Raw genomic sequence first — 13,955 nt, 5'->3', positions numbered from 1 at the left:
TGAGATTCTCATAAAGAAAACAACTGCTCCAGATAATTTTGAGGACAAGTTCTAACAAACATTCAATGCAAACTCTTCTAGAGAATTGAATAAAAAAGCACATTTATTCATTCTATGGGATTTATTAAATTATTAATTTCAGAAGGTTGTAGTAACTATTAGAAAAATCAGCAAAGCATTTTGTTAATTCTTCCGTTAAATAATCCAGCAGTTCAGGGTAACTCTTGGGTTTATTGTAAGCTCTATCTGATTCGGTTTACATAACTGAACTTACCTCAGGTGTTTAGAGCCCAAGAGAATCCTGTTTTCAGTCTTCTTATTCATCCATGTTAATAGAAGTAATCGTCCCTTTTGTGAGGTGTACACTTTCCAGCAATCTGTGAGGCCATGGTGTTGTAGTATCTGCAAGCAGAGAGTTTGCAAAGTCCACAAACTCTTCCGTGGGAATTACAGATGGAAGAACTTCTTCTTGTATTACCCATATCAGTTCGAATTTGCCCCAGTTTTTCCACTTAAATAATCTTATATAATATGCCTGAGTTGGTGTAATCCCTTCTCTCCCCAAATTCCAAGAATATGAAATCTGGAACTCAACCTTTACCACTGAGTTTAAGAGGAATATATTTAATTGACATAAAGTATAATTCAGCCCTTTTCTCTCTCTGTTCTGCATGCTGCCATAGTTTGGACCTTGTGAAAATTTGTCCATTTATGATGCCTGAAAACTCCTCTCATTAATCCTTTCTGTGCCCTCTGATGCTCTTGCTGGGCTCCCAGGGGCTGTCTTTTTCTTTCATGATCAAATAAATGAACTCTGTCCTAGATGTTTATGAATCACAATTGCAGACTTCTTGTTGATTTGTCTATTTTCTCCCTTCTCTGAGTTTATCTTTTATTTCCAGTGGAAGCATCACTCCCAGCCTCTTGGGGAGGCTCTTTATTTCCAACAGCCCACAGAACCTTTCCTGTGTGGCATTATGCTAAAGGTATGGATTGGAGTAAGACACACTCAATTTGGACCTATAAAACTATCAAGTATCAGCACAATTTATTCAACATGGCAATTTACTCAACATTTTTCTGCTCAGTTTTCTCATCTGTTAACTGGGAACAGTGATCCTACCTTGCAGGGATGAATGTTTGTGTCCCCCTAATAGTCATATGTTGAAACCCTACCCTTATACCCCAGCATGATGGTATTGGGAGGTAGTTAGGATTAGATGAGGTCATGAGGATGGAGCTAATCTCATGAATGGGATTAGTGTTCTTACATGACTCACGAGAGAGCTTGCTTCTCTCTGCTCTCTTCCATTCAGGATGTAACTAGAAGTCTGCCACCAGAGAGAGGGCTTTCACCAGAACTCAACCATGCTGGCACCCTCATTTCAAACTTCCAGGCTCCAGAACTGTGAGAACTAAATTTTTGTTGTTTATAACCTACCCATTCTATGGTATTTCTGTTAAAGCAGCACAAACAGACTGAATCTAAGACAGTAATAATAGTAAGGTTAGAATGAAAGTAAGTGCTTAGCATTATGCTTAGAACTCAGTAAACATGTGCACGCTGATCATTATTATTATCAGAATTCCCATTCCCAAAGCCAAGACAAATCGATCTTCAAATTTTTTATTCTAATCTCTATTGATTATCTATTGATCTTACTCATTTAGGGGAAGGGCACATTTTTATTTATTTTTATTTTTAATTTTATTTTATTTTTGGCTGCACTATGCAGCATGGGGGATCATTGTTCCCCAACCAGGGATGGAACCCAGGGTCCCTGCAATGGAAGCGCAGATTTTTTTTTTTTTTTAAGATTTATTTATTTTTGGCTGCATTGGGTCTTAGTTGCGGTACGCAGGCTCTTCGTTGTGGTGTGCGGGCTTCTCTCTAGTTGTGGCGCGCAGGCTCCAGGGTGTGTGGGCTCTGTAGTTTGCAGCATGCAGGCTCTAGTTGAGGTGTGCGAGCTCAGTAGCTGTGGCACGCGGGCTTAGTTGCCCCGGGCATGTGGGATCTTAGTTCCCTGACCAGAGATGGAACCCGTGTCGTCCCCTGCATTGTAAGGTGGATTCTTTACCACTGGACCACCAGAGAAGTCCCAAGGGCAAGTTTTTTTTTTAATTAATTAACTTTATTTTTGGCTGTGTTGGGTCTTCTTTGCTGCGCGCGGGCTTTTCTCTGGTTGCAGAGAGTGGGGCCACTCCTCGTTGCGGTGCACAGGCTTCTCATTGCAGTGGCTTCTCGTGTTGTGGAGCACAGGCTCTAGGCACACGGGCTTCAGTAGTTGTGGCGCGTGGGCTCAGTAGTTGTGGCTCGCAGGCTGTAGAGCACAGGCTCAGTAGTTGTGGCGCACGGGATTAGCTGCTCCGCGGCATGTGGGATCTTCCCGGACCAGAGCTCGAACCCATGTCCCCTGCATTGGTGGGCGGATTCTTAACCACTGCGCCACCAGGGAAGCCCCCAAGGGCAAGTTTTTAGATTTTAATATTTAAATACCCAGTGAGATATCTGGGAGCATGAACTGAGAACATAATTGTGATGATGGCTTGTGTCTCTAATTGCCTTTAATGTACTCATAGCCTTCCTGGATCCTGTATCGAGTCCTCGTGAAATATCTTATCTGTTAGTATGGCAATGTCTCTTGCTTTCAGGATCCTCAACAGTGAGTTGATATTTAAATCTTAGGTCAGATGAGACCATTTTCTCTGTGATTTTTTCACAGATGTGCATAAGGCAGTTTTTCTTACACTTTCAGCCTCATTTGACCCCTTATCAGTGTTTGGCATATTTGTGAACTGAAAAATTTAGGTGAAAATTTTAAAAGATTCCTCACTAGTAAAAAGTAATATTCAAAATTTATGATGATAATTTCAGATTTTTAAGGATTGTATGCAATTTTTGTCAAGCCAGGGTCATAGTGGATAACTTGAGTTATAGATCACATTGGTTTCTTTTCTTACTGTTTAATTCTAACTCAGTTAGAAAACCCAAACTCACAACGATAGGTGGCTAATAGCGGCAAGTGTTGGTTTTTCTTTCAGATAATTCTCGCTATTAGTTGGATAGATGTGGACCCCAATTTACAAACATCAACACCCCCCCATCCCACAGCCATTTGCAGTAATCCTCTGCTACTCCTCTCATTAAGAGGTGAAATCTCCTCCATCTTCTACATAGTTTTCCCCTTCGAAATGCTCCGTGTTTTTTTTTTTTTCTTTGCAGTACGCGGGCCTCTCACTGTTGTGGCCTCTCCCGCTGCGGAGCACAGGCTCCGGACGCGCAGGCTCAGCGGCCATGGCTCACGGGCCTAGCCGCTCCGCGGCATGTGGGATCTTCGCGGACCGGGGCACGAACCCGTGTCCCCTGCATCAGCAGGCGGACTCTCAACCACTGCGCCACCAGGGAAGCCCGTTTGGAACGCAGCCTTTTCGCTCTAAGAATGTTCAAGCCGGCCATGTTGAGGAGAACCTAGGTGTCCCAGAGACAGCCCCAGTCATGCTCCCAGCCGACAGCCAGAACCGACTGCCAGCTATGTGAATAAGACCATTCTCAGAGTGATCCCCTGCCTGCCTCTCAAAATTTCGCTTTACGTCACTTCGCTTTTACGAAAGACGTACACCTAGAACTCACTTGTTTCCTCTAACCAAAGAAATCCAAAGGGGATTTTGCTTTTAGCAAAAAAGGTGAAAAGTTAAACTAGCGTTCAGCCTTCATTCTGCAGCAGCCCTATACAGGTAGCACGCACGCCGAGCAGCAAGTGGGGCACGACCAAGCTCTCCCCCTGGGAGCTACACTCAGCATCTCAGCATCGAGCCTCCATATCTTTGAACTGTGTCTGTGCATTCTTTAGCAAGATGTGTCCTAAGGTAATTGCTTCTCTTCTTTATGCCGTTTTGGCTTACAAAAGGTTTCATAGGAACGCTTTGCTTTCTGATAGTGGGGAAACCTGCAGCCCAGCCCTTAGTCAGGCCATCCCAGGCAACACCAAACAGCTCAGAGACAAGCTGTCCCTGCTGAGGCCTGTCCAAATTGCAGAATTGTAAACAAATATGTGGTTATTGTTGTTTTAGGCCACTAAGGTTGGGGGCTATCCGTTATACAGAAGTAGAAAACTATTTTAGGGCTCCATCAGATGCCAGAACCGTAGCATGTCACACTCCACCATTGAAGTTTGAACGCGTTCATTTAGGGGAGGTGAGGTAAATGGATTCTTAATACATTCTTTGGTCACAGTAGACTCTGGAAGTGATTGATTCACTGTTGCAGCTTTTGAATGTGATTTAAAATAGGCTGAATAATACATCCTTGGTTTATCTCCCAGATATCTGAAGAATCATCAGGAGTTAGTGAAAATTTAAGGTCTTGGTGATTGAGCCAATAGTACACAATGCAGTTTTCTGAAGAAATCCTGATGTTTTACCTTCATCATTAAAAATCTAGATAATTGGTGCTTGAAGTTAGCTTCAGGTCAGTTTCAGATACAGTTTATGCTCCTGAGATTTCCTTGGATGCCACGTCCTGAACCCTTAGCTATTTATTCTACCTTAGCCACAACCAAAGCCACCCAACTCCACTGCAGCCCACGTGGTTCTGCTCCCTGGGTCAGACCAACCTCTCACTGGGAGGGCTGGGTCACCCCCCTTGCTGTGATCCTGCGTCCAGGCCAACCATCCCTGTGCCTGGGAGTTCTGGTGCCTCCTGTCACTTCTGGACCTGGACAAATACCATACCACAGGGCATGGGGGTCTACCTTCCCAGAGGTCACAAAGGGGCTTGTATTAATCAAGGTTCTCCAGAGAAACAGAAACAACAGGGTGTGTGTGTGTGTGTGTGTGTGTGTGTGTGTGTGCGTGGGTATGTGTAAAACTGCCTACTATTCTCTCTGAATAAAATACAGTGTGAATTGGCATTCAGGCGCAGCCTCTTTTATTTAAATATCATTCTTGTCACATACCTGTCTGGTGCTTTGCCAGTGCCGATCTCAACACACTTATGTCCTGTTAAGATTATGACGCACAGAACTTTGACCAAATGAATGATTAGCATGGGTTTTCAGGGATAAGGAGAACAAAAAGTCACCCAGAACTTCTCATGCACATATCATATCACAATATGCCAAGGGCTGATTTGTACCCCAATTCTCATCAGCGATTTCCTCCTCTGTGAAGTACTAGTATCCACAACGGATAGTAACTGCTCTTCCACCATGCGTGCCTTTGTTAGTAGCGTCTACAATAGAGTCATTCATTAAAGGATTTGCCAATAGCTTTTTCAGTCTTCTCTCTGAATATGATTCTTGTCATTTGCTTTGCAACTATTGTTCAGCAATGCCATGACATGCACCTACTTTTAATGACTCATAAGAATGAACATAGGCATTGTTTTAATCTAGCAGCAAATTTTATTGTTTTCATATTGGAGAACATTATTTTCTGTTTGTTTTGGAATAGGACAGATGGTTGGTTCATATGAGTGGTCATGATGCTTTGTTTGAACATTGCACAAAGGATACAGTGCTACTATTTGACAAAATTTGAAGGAGACAACATGCTGAGAACTAGAGAATAAACTGATGAATGACTATCATTCAATTTCAAAGATTTATCTTATTTCCTGTCTATACTTTTTATATTTGGTTACTTGTGGGAAATCAGTATACTCACAATTCACTTGTCGCAGCATGACTAGACTCACATTCTCTGTTTTAGATTCCTGGTCATTTTTTACATTTATTTGGTTGTTCTCAATAATAGCATTTATATTATTATTTTCATGACTATATTTACACTTCAATGAACCATTTTTATTTTATTTATTTATTTAGCCACACTGTGCGGCTTGCAGGATCTCAGTTCCCCGACCAGGGATTGAACCCGGGCCACGACAGTGAAAGCCCTGAATCTTAACCACTAGGCCACCAAAGAACTCCCTCAATGAACCATTTTGAAACTATTGTTGCCTTGGACATAAAATATTACAGAGAGTAATTTCAAAAGTGCAAACTCAGCAAATATAAACACTATTAAATGATATGAAAATATGTTCTCTGAGATAAATTATAGCATATTAATTGAATATAATCTGAAGGATTGAAGTAGTCCTTGTAACATTTTTACAACTTTAAGAATGTAATAATTACCACACATGAAATGAGATTCGCGGGAAAATCCTATGTAGTTATATTAATACATCTCACATTTTTAAATGTATGTGCAACCGTTTATGAGGCTTTGCTTGAGGCTTTATGGTATGATGTTTCAGATACCCAAAGTTCTAAGACAGACCGCCATGCAGAGACTTTGAAGTAGGTGTTCAAGAATCAATAGAACCGTCTACAATGATGGAGATGTTCTGCATCTGCGCTTTCCAAATGTTAACCTCTAGCCATCAAGTGGCTGTCGAGCACTTGGCATGACTGAATTTTTAATTTTATGCAATTTTTAGTCATTTATTTATTTTTATTTTTTTGGCTGCGCCACGTGGCTTGTGGGATCTTAGTTCCCCAACTAGGGATTGAACTCACGCCCTCGGCAGTGAAAGTGCAGAGTCCTAACCACTGGCCCGCCAGGGAATTCTCAACTTTGATTCATTTAAATTGAAATATGGAGGACCACACAGAGTTAAGTGGCTCTTAAATCCTTCACCCACACTGAGAGCACAGATGGGTTGAGAGAGAAAGGATTGGAGAGAGCTATGATATGGATTCCCCGGGTGCCACCAAAGAGTAGAGCTGGTGGGTAGGTGCTCCTCGCTCAAGCCTAGTGAAACAGAGAGTGGGCTGGCTAGCTGCTGACATACAAATAAACTTTAGTGCGGCTAAGACTGCCTAAATGTTTCCCAAGACCTAGATGTGAGAGAGAGGTGAGGGTACCTCTCCACACATACTGTCTGATAGGGTTTCCTGGGGGTGTGGGTGATGAGGGCCTAGCAGAGACTCTGAAAAAAATCACCAGGTTCCCATGGGCTACAGAAGGAGTGAGACAGACAGACCAGACAGACCTGAGATATGATTGCTCAGATCAAGGAAGCTACAAGTGAAAGATCTCTGATTGGGACTTCTCTGAAGAAACCATGGAAGTTACCCACAAAAGGAAAGAGTCAGCTTGAAACACCTGCCAGGACAAAGTCTTCAAGGCCGTTTAAGGTCATTCATATGAGAAGTTTCCTGGCTTCCTTACTTCTTTCTCTTGCTCACTCCTCTCTCTGCCTAGGGGGTCAGCAACCATGGTTAGCAAGCACGACAAGTGTAAGAGCCTAGACATTCCACTTCAACTAAAGGTGGTTTGCTGATGTCAAGTCATGGTAAGGATTTTTGTTTCCTAAAAGGGATCAGAAAAGGCGTGAGACTGCTTGAGGTCATTCAGAGGTAAAGGAAGGACTAGCTCCATCTAATCAATCTGAAGGGATTGTGAAAGGCAAAATTAAGTTGCTTTATGATTATAAGTGATGAGTCCAGCCTGTTCACTATACTAGGTATTTATGTGAACAAAACTGTTCCATCACTTTTCCCTCTGAAATTAATCACCAGAAAACCACTTGATGAAACGGTATATATTAGACATGGTTGGAGCCCCACCCAGATCCTCTTTACTGGGTTGTCCAACGCATCCTTCAGCTGCTGTGCGTGTTGGTGGCAAACCACTCACAGCTGCACCTTTCCCCAGAGAATTGTTCTAGTCCAGAGAGAACTAGCTCATCCAGAGATGCCGGGGAGGTTGTTAGCCACTTACCCTCAGCCAACCAGTAACTGATTGATGTGGGGAACAAAGCTCTTTGCCTCAAGGGGAGACTAACTCTGTGATGCAAGACACATTCCAAAGCTCCCCATGGGATCCGTGTGAAGCTAGACTCCAGCTGAACCTATGGTTTTGCTTAGCTTTTACTCCTGGCCTATCCGGTTACCCTTCTCCCTTGCAGGCTTCTCCAGAGAGCACTGCTCAATAAATGACTCACCAGTCCCATCTCAGGCTCTACTTCTAAGTAACCAGACCTAAGCCTTTAAAAGTTATTAATTGTGTTCATTCTTTTCATTGATTTGCCTACAAGTTCCCAGATTTATAATTTTTATTGTCCAGTAAAGTTTTTTTTTTAAAAATTAGGGGACCAACATTGTGTCACCAACTTTTAGTTTTGCAAATAAAAATTAAGGGGAAAAAAACCTCTCTATGACAGACACCATTGGTAAGATATTAAAATCTCATGCTCTTCTTCCTTGTTTGTAGAATTCCAATTTTGTTCAGGTATCTAGCAGCCAGGGGATTCAGGAAAATTGGGCTCCCCTTCTGCAGCAAGGGGTGAATGTTGATCAGTATAAGCCAATTATGTAATCCCAACTCCCTTGCCAATGATTTGTTTAGGAGTGAGTATTGACTTAGGTTTAGCCAGTGAGGTATAATGCAGGATTTCTGGGAAAGGTTTTTCTTACTCTTAAAAAGAGAGATACATGAAGAAAAAGTGCTCTTCATGGTAGGATTCAGGTTGTAGAGATTGAAGCTTGTACAATTTGGGGGCCCTTTTCAAGGAAAAAGGTGAAAAATTGTCTTGCTTTTTCACAGTTTACAAAAATATAGGACCAGGTGAATGCATTGCTAGGGTCCTCTCCAGGACCTTGTAAGGAGCCTGTCAAAGTGAAGGGTTCTAAAGCTTAAGCTTCTTTAGTTTCATGGTAAATCACCCCTGGCAGCCTTTCTTTTTTGGACATTGTTGTCTTCATGGGACAACTGGAACTGTTGCAGCCATCTTGCGACCATGAGGAAAGCCAGCTTAAGGGGAGAAGCCAACACACAGCAGATGACACAGTCCAAGGATGAAAGGAACCTTGTTGGAATCACAGCACATGACTTTCCTTGGAACCCCTTTAAGTGCCAGCTTCTTGTATGAAAAATGATAAATATCTTTATTGTTTAGTCACTTTTCAATAATTTGTAGGCAAAAGCATCCAAAAGAAGACAACTAGCATCTACTCTCCGTTGTTTCACACACATACACAAACACGTACACCCCTAAATATTTGGAAAGGAGATAATCTCAGAATATAGGATGGTCCTTTCCATCAAATTAGCTTTATGGAAAACTCAATTCATTATCCTCATTTTTCTAATTGGCTGTATGCCCAATGAAAATTTCACCATGGTATTTGGGAAGCAGTTGCCTAGACCAGTGCTACATGAAGCGTGGTCCGTGGGCTAGTGCCAGTCCATGAGCTGTTTGTTAACAGACTATAATGAGACAAGTACTGAAATTGAGAATGGGAATTTAGAAACCTTTTAGACAGTAATTTTGTTACAATTAATGAACCAATATTGATATATTATTATTATTAATAAAGTCTATACTCAGATTTTCTTAGTTTTCGCTAATGTCCTTGTCTATTCCAGAATCCCACCCAGGACACCATTGTACATTTAGTTGTCACAATGCCTTAGATTCCTCTTGGCTGTTTTTGATGGCCTTGACAGTTTTGAGGAGAACTGGTCAGATATGCTGTTCAGTGTCCCTTAATTGAGATTTGTCTAATTTTTCTCTCATGATTAGTATGTTTTTGTTTTTTAATTTCATTTTTCTAGCACAGTAATCCAATTTTATTGTGTTTTACAAAATTATTGGTCTGCAACAGATTAGACAAAAACTTGGTCCCTCATCACAGGTAGTTTGAGCAGCACTGGTCTAAAGCACTACTGTTCCAGCCTTAGCATTTAAAATTCTCAAACAATTTCTCCTAATGAAACTACTGGTTTGCCTTTGGATACCATTCTGTTCTCTGAATCAAAGTGTTAGGGGTGGGGATTCTCAGTTTGAATCTTAAGAAAAGGTAAATTACCTTTTTAAAAGATTATTTTTGGGGCTATCTATAGTGTGTCAGCAGATGTTTGATGGCTTACAAAGCTTTTGAAAGAACACACACAAATAAACTCTCAACTATGATGAAGATGAAATGTTTCTGAATCAAGACTGTAATAGAGAAGAACATATCTTTATGTTCTTCATAAAGTATTGATCTAACTCAGTATTCTAAGTATTTGATCTGTTTCTTTTACTTTAACCTTTGTATTCTATTGCTTTTGCTACAAGTTAAGAATTTTGCCTATAGCCTGAAATGTACAGGATAGACCATTCTCTAGGCTCTGACTTTTAAATGTATAACACTTTTCCATTCACACAGAGAGAAAAAGTTGTAGATCAGAGAATAGCATTTGTCTTGTTGGAGGTTTACAGGAACATCATGACCTGACCTACGTGGACAGCAGCAAGAACAAAAGATTCTGACACCAAGAAGTTTGCAACAACAAAACCACATCCCCTCCCCTTTTAGATTAAAACAAGCTTGAATTCTAACTCAGGTAAGATGGTTCTTTGGGACACTAGTCCACCATCTTTTTGGCCTGTGGGCTTTCTGAATAAAGTCACTATTCCTTGCCCTAACACCTTGTCTCTCAATTTATTGGCTTGTTGTGCAGCAAGCAGTTCTGGGCAAGTGCAGCGAGCTTGGACTTGGTAAGAAGATCTTTACTCAATGGGTTTCTACTCAGTGCTCTGTGGTGACCTAAATGGGAAGGAAATCCAAAAAAGAGGGGATATGTGTATACAAATGGCTGATTCCCTTTGCTGTACAGCAGAAACTAACACCACATTGTAAAGCAACTATACTCCAATTTAAAAAAACACAAAAAATAAAAAAAATTTTAAAACATACTATTTCCATCAGTTAAAAAAAAAAAGGAGATCTTTATTCAAAGGGTTTCATACAATTTAAGCCAGAAGCCCTAGACGTATCATACAAACTAGAATATAGTCATAGTGACTATTCATCTACATTCTGCTTTGTTTTGCGTTGCCATTAGGTGTTTTGTTTTTGTTTTTCTTTCTCTTCTTCATTTCACTATAGCAAGCACCTTGAGCATTGACGGCCAAACTTTCTCCATTATATCACATTCCTCAGTAGGTTATCACTGTCATATTCATTTTTTTCATGTCTCCTCTGATATATTCATGTTGATGACATAAGGAGTCCCCTAAACCTTGCTGCTTTGGAGATTCTGTCTTTGATCCTCGTGTCTAGAATCCTTGTATAATGAACCTGCTTTGGCTTTGATGATAAAAGCTTCACATGGTATGTGTTTCCTCTCTGGAACTTGATTTTTCCAGTTGCAAGATGTGTTTTAAACAGTGTATATAAACCATTGTATGCCACTTCCTTTTTTTTTTATTTTTGTAGTTCACGAAATTATAGGCAGGTTTTTTTTTCCTGTGTTTAACGTAACAGCCTTTACATTTTGGTTTAGATCTCCTTTTTGCTTTTGAAGCTTTTGACTTCATTTTGAAAAGCTGGTTCTTATTTCTTGCCTCACTCATTATGATGGACACAGCCACGAGCTTGAGTTCATTTTTGTTGGTTGTCCAATAAGTCAACTGAGTAGCCATGGAGGTTTTTCAAAAACAGTTTGCCTTAAGGCTTTTGACTCTCATTTAAAAACTGTGGTAAGACTTTCCTTGCCTCACATCTTGACCTTTACATAACAGTTGCCGACACAGAAGGATGAAGAAAAGCACACTTAAGACTATCTTTTCATTAATTCAGTGATGTTCACCTGTGAGATACTACTCCTGCCCCAGCATTGCTGGCCTTGCTTCAGAGGTAAACTGCTCCTGTTTATCGTGGGAAACGTGGGTATATTTTTAAATGTCGGGTCAGAGCCATTTTTTTCCTAAGTATGTTTCTTTAGAACCATTTTATTTTCTTGCTACAATTTTGTCTCTATTTGCCTCTGATCTGGAACTCTGACTTTCAGATGTCTGTTATGATTGTTTTCTTTATTTCCTTTCCTGTCTCATTTTAAACAACTCAAGGAAAGACAAATTATATATTCTTCTGTAGGTCTGCTAAGCCAAATGTGATTTTGCCACAGGGTTGTCTGTTCATTTGCTCATTTATTTATCCGCATAGTCAAAACATGTTTGGAGAGAGCTTGTTGTGGGGCAATGCTAGTGTGATGTATTAGAGATATAGTGGTGAAGACAGACAAAACCTCTGATAAGAAACTTTTGATGTAGTGGGAAAGAGACACATTAAATACATATATACGTACATAATTAAAGATGAAATTCTGACCAAGGCTGTGCAGAATAAGTACAAATGCAATTACCCTAGTTTTGTGCTTAGAGATGGGGGGGGGGGCAGTAAAGGCTTTCCTTCCCTAAAGAAGTGACATTTAGACTGAGACTTGAGGGATAAGGGAAGCTGATCAGTGGAGGTGGAATGAAAGACCTTTCTACAATGAACCATACGCTGGACAAGTCTGATTTTCTTTGCTTTTTTTCTTTACCCTGGAAGAATTCACTCATTCAAATAATATTGAGAATCTACTATGTGCCAGGCAGAGATAAAAACGTGTTGTGAAAAGAATGTTGTATTAAATACTTTTTAATGGTAAAGAGAAATTCACTCATAGTTCTGAGATTGGTTTGGTCTCTAGAGTTCATTTCTCCTCTTCTTTATTTCAGCAGTTGATTAAGAAGATACTTAAAAGCACTAAGGATAGAGGGGTGGATTATAATAGTATCTTATTAATAATAAAGAAATAATTGTGAACTCATCAATAATCCTTTCTGGGTTTCAGTTCCTTCATCTTTAACATGATGAGCTGAACTAGATACTGTGCAAGGCTTCTTTCAGCTTCAAGTTTTGGTTAAGAGCCACTAGCTTTCAGTATTTGCCTGTGAGAAATAATTCTGACAGCATTATTACTTGGCATGTTTTGCATGATATATACAAAAGAATTACTTCTATGAATATAGTTTTGAATTATATGAAGATGTTTTCAAAATTTTATTTTAATTTAGCTGTCAGTAAATTTCTTATCATTATCTATTTCTGTTTCAATTCACCAAATATACTATTGCTTGGAAACTTGTACTCAAGGAGCACTAAACTAATCAAGTGTATATTCAAGCAAGTGTAATCAGTTATGTAGTTAATTATGTATATAGGCACTTCCGGGAAGATGGCGGAAGAGTAAGACGCGGAGACCACCTTCCTCCCCACAGATACACCAGAAATACATCTACGCGTGGAACAACTCCTACGGAGCACCTACTGAACGCTGGCAGAAGACCTCAGACCTCCCAAAAGGCAAGGAACCCCCCCACATACCTGGTTAGGGCAAAAGAAAAAAATAAACAGAGACAAAAGGATAGGGACGGGTCCTGCACCAGCGGGAGGGATCTGTGAAGGAGGAAAAGTGTCCACACACTAGGAAGCCCCTTCGCGGGCAAGGACTGCGAGTGGCGGAGTGGGGGAGCTTCGGAGCCGCGGAGGAGAGCACAGCAACAGGGGTGCGGAGGGCAAAGCGGCGAGATTCCAGCGCAGAGCATCTGGGCCGACCGGCACTCACCAGCCGAGAGGCTTGTCTGCTCGCCCGCTGGGGCGGGCGGAACTGGGAGCTGAGGCTCTGGCTTCGGTCAGAGCACCGGGAGAGGACTGGGGTTGGCAGCGTGAACACAGCCTGCAGGAGATAGTGCGCCACGGCTGGCCGGGAGGGAGTCCGGGGAAAAGTCTGGACCTGCCGAAGAGGCAAGAGACTTTTTCTTCCCTCTTTGTTTCCTGGTGCGCGAGGAGAGGGGATTAAGAACGCTGTTTAAGAGAGCTCCAGAGATGGGCGCGAGCCGCGGCTAAAAGCGCGGACCCCAGAGACGGGCGCGAGCCGCGGCTAAAAGTGCGGACCCCAGAGACAGACATGAGACGCTAAGGACGCTGCTGCCGCCACCAAGAAGCCTGTGTGCGAACACAGGTCACTATCCAGACACCCCTTCCGGGGAGCCTGTGCAGCCCGCCACTGCCAGGGTCCCGGGATCCAGGGACAACTCCCCCGGGAGAACGCACGGCGCGCCTCAGGCTGGCAACATCACGCTGGCCTCTGCCGCCGCAGGCCCGCCCCGCACTCTGTGACCCTCCCTA

The 13,955-nt window shown here is 41.7% G+C and overlaps 1 long non-coding RNA gene across 1 annotated transcript in view; it reads right to left on the bottom strand.

Annotated features, from left to right (window-relative positions):
• Positions 1–291: 291 nt before the first annotated feature.
• The window catches only part of LOC137223319 (uncharacterized), a 74,558-nt gene continuing 60,894 nt past the window's right edge, over positions 292–13,955 (bottom strand). The window contains exon 3 of the long non-coding RNA XR_010942790.1: positions 292–402. This is a non-coding gene — a long non-coding RNA (uncharacterized lncRNA). The remainder of the gene's footprint in view (positions 403–13,955) is intronic.

The sequence above is a fragment of the Pseudorca crassidens genome, chromosome 1 (genome assembly GCF_039906515.1).
Source record: "Pseudorca crassidens isolate mPseCra1 chromosome 1, mPseCra1.hap1, whole genome shotgun sequence".
NCBI classification, from domain to species: domain Eukaryota; kingdom Metazoa; phylum Chordata; class Mammalia; order Artiodactyla; family Delphinidae; genus Pseudorca; species Pseudorca crassidens.
Note: the sequence above shows the minus strand (reverse complement) of the source record. Positions and strands in the feature narration are given on the sequence as shown.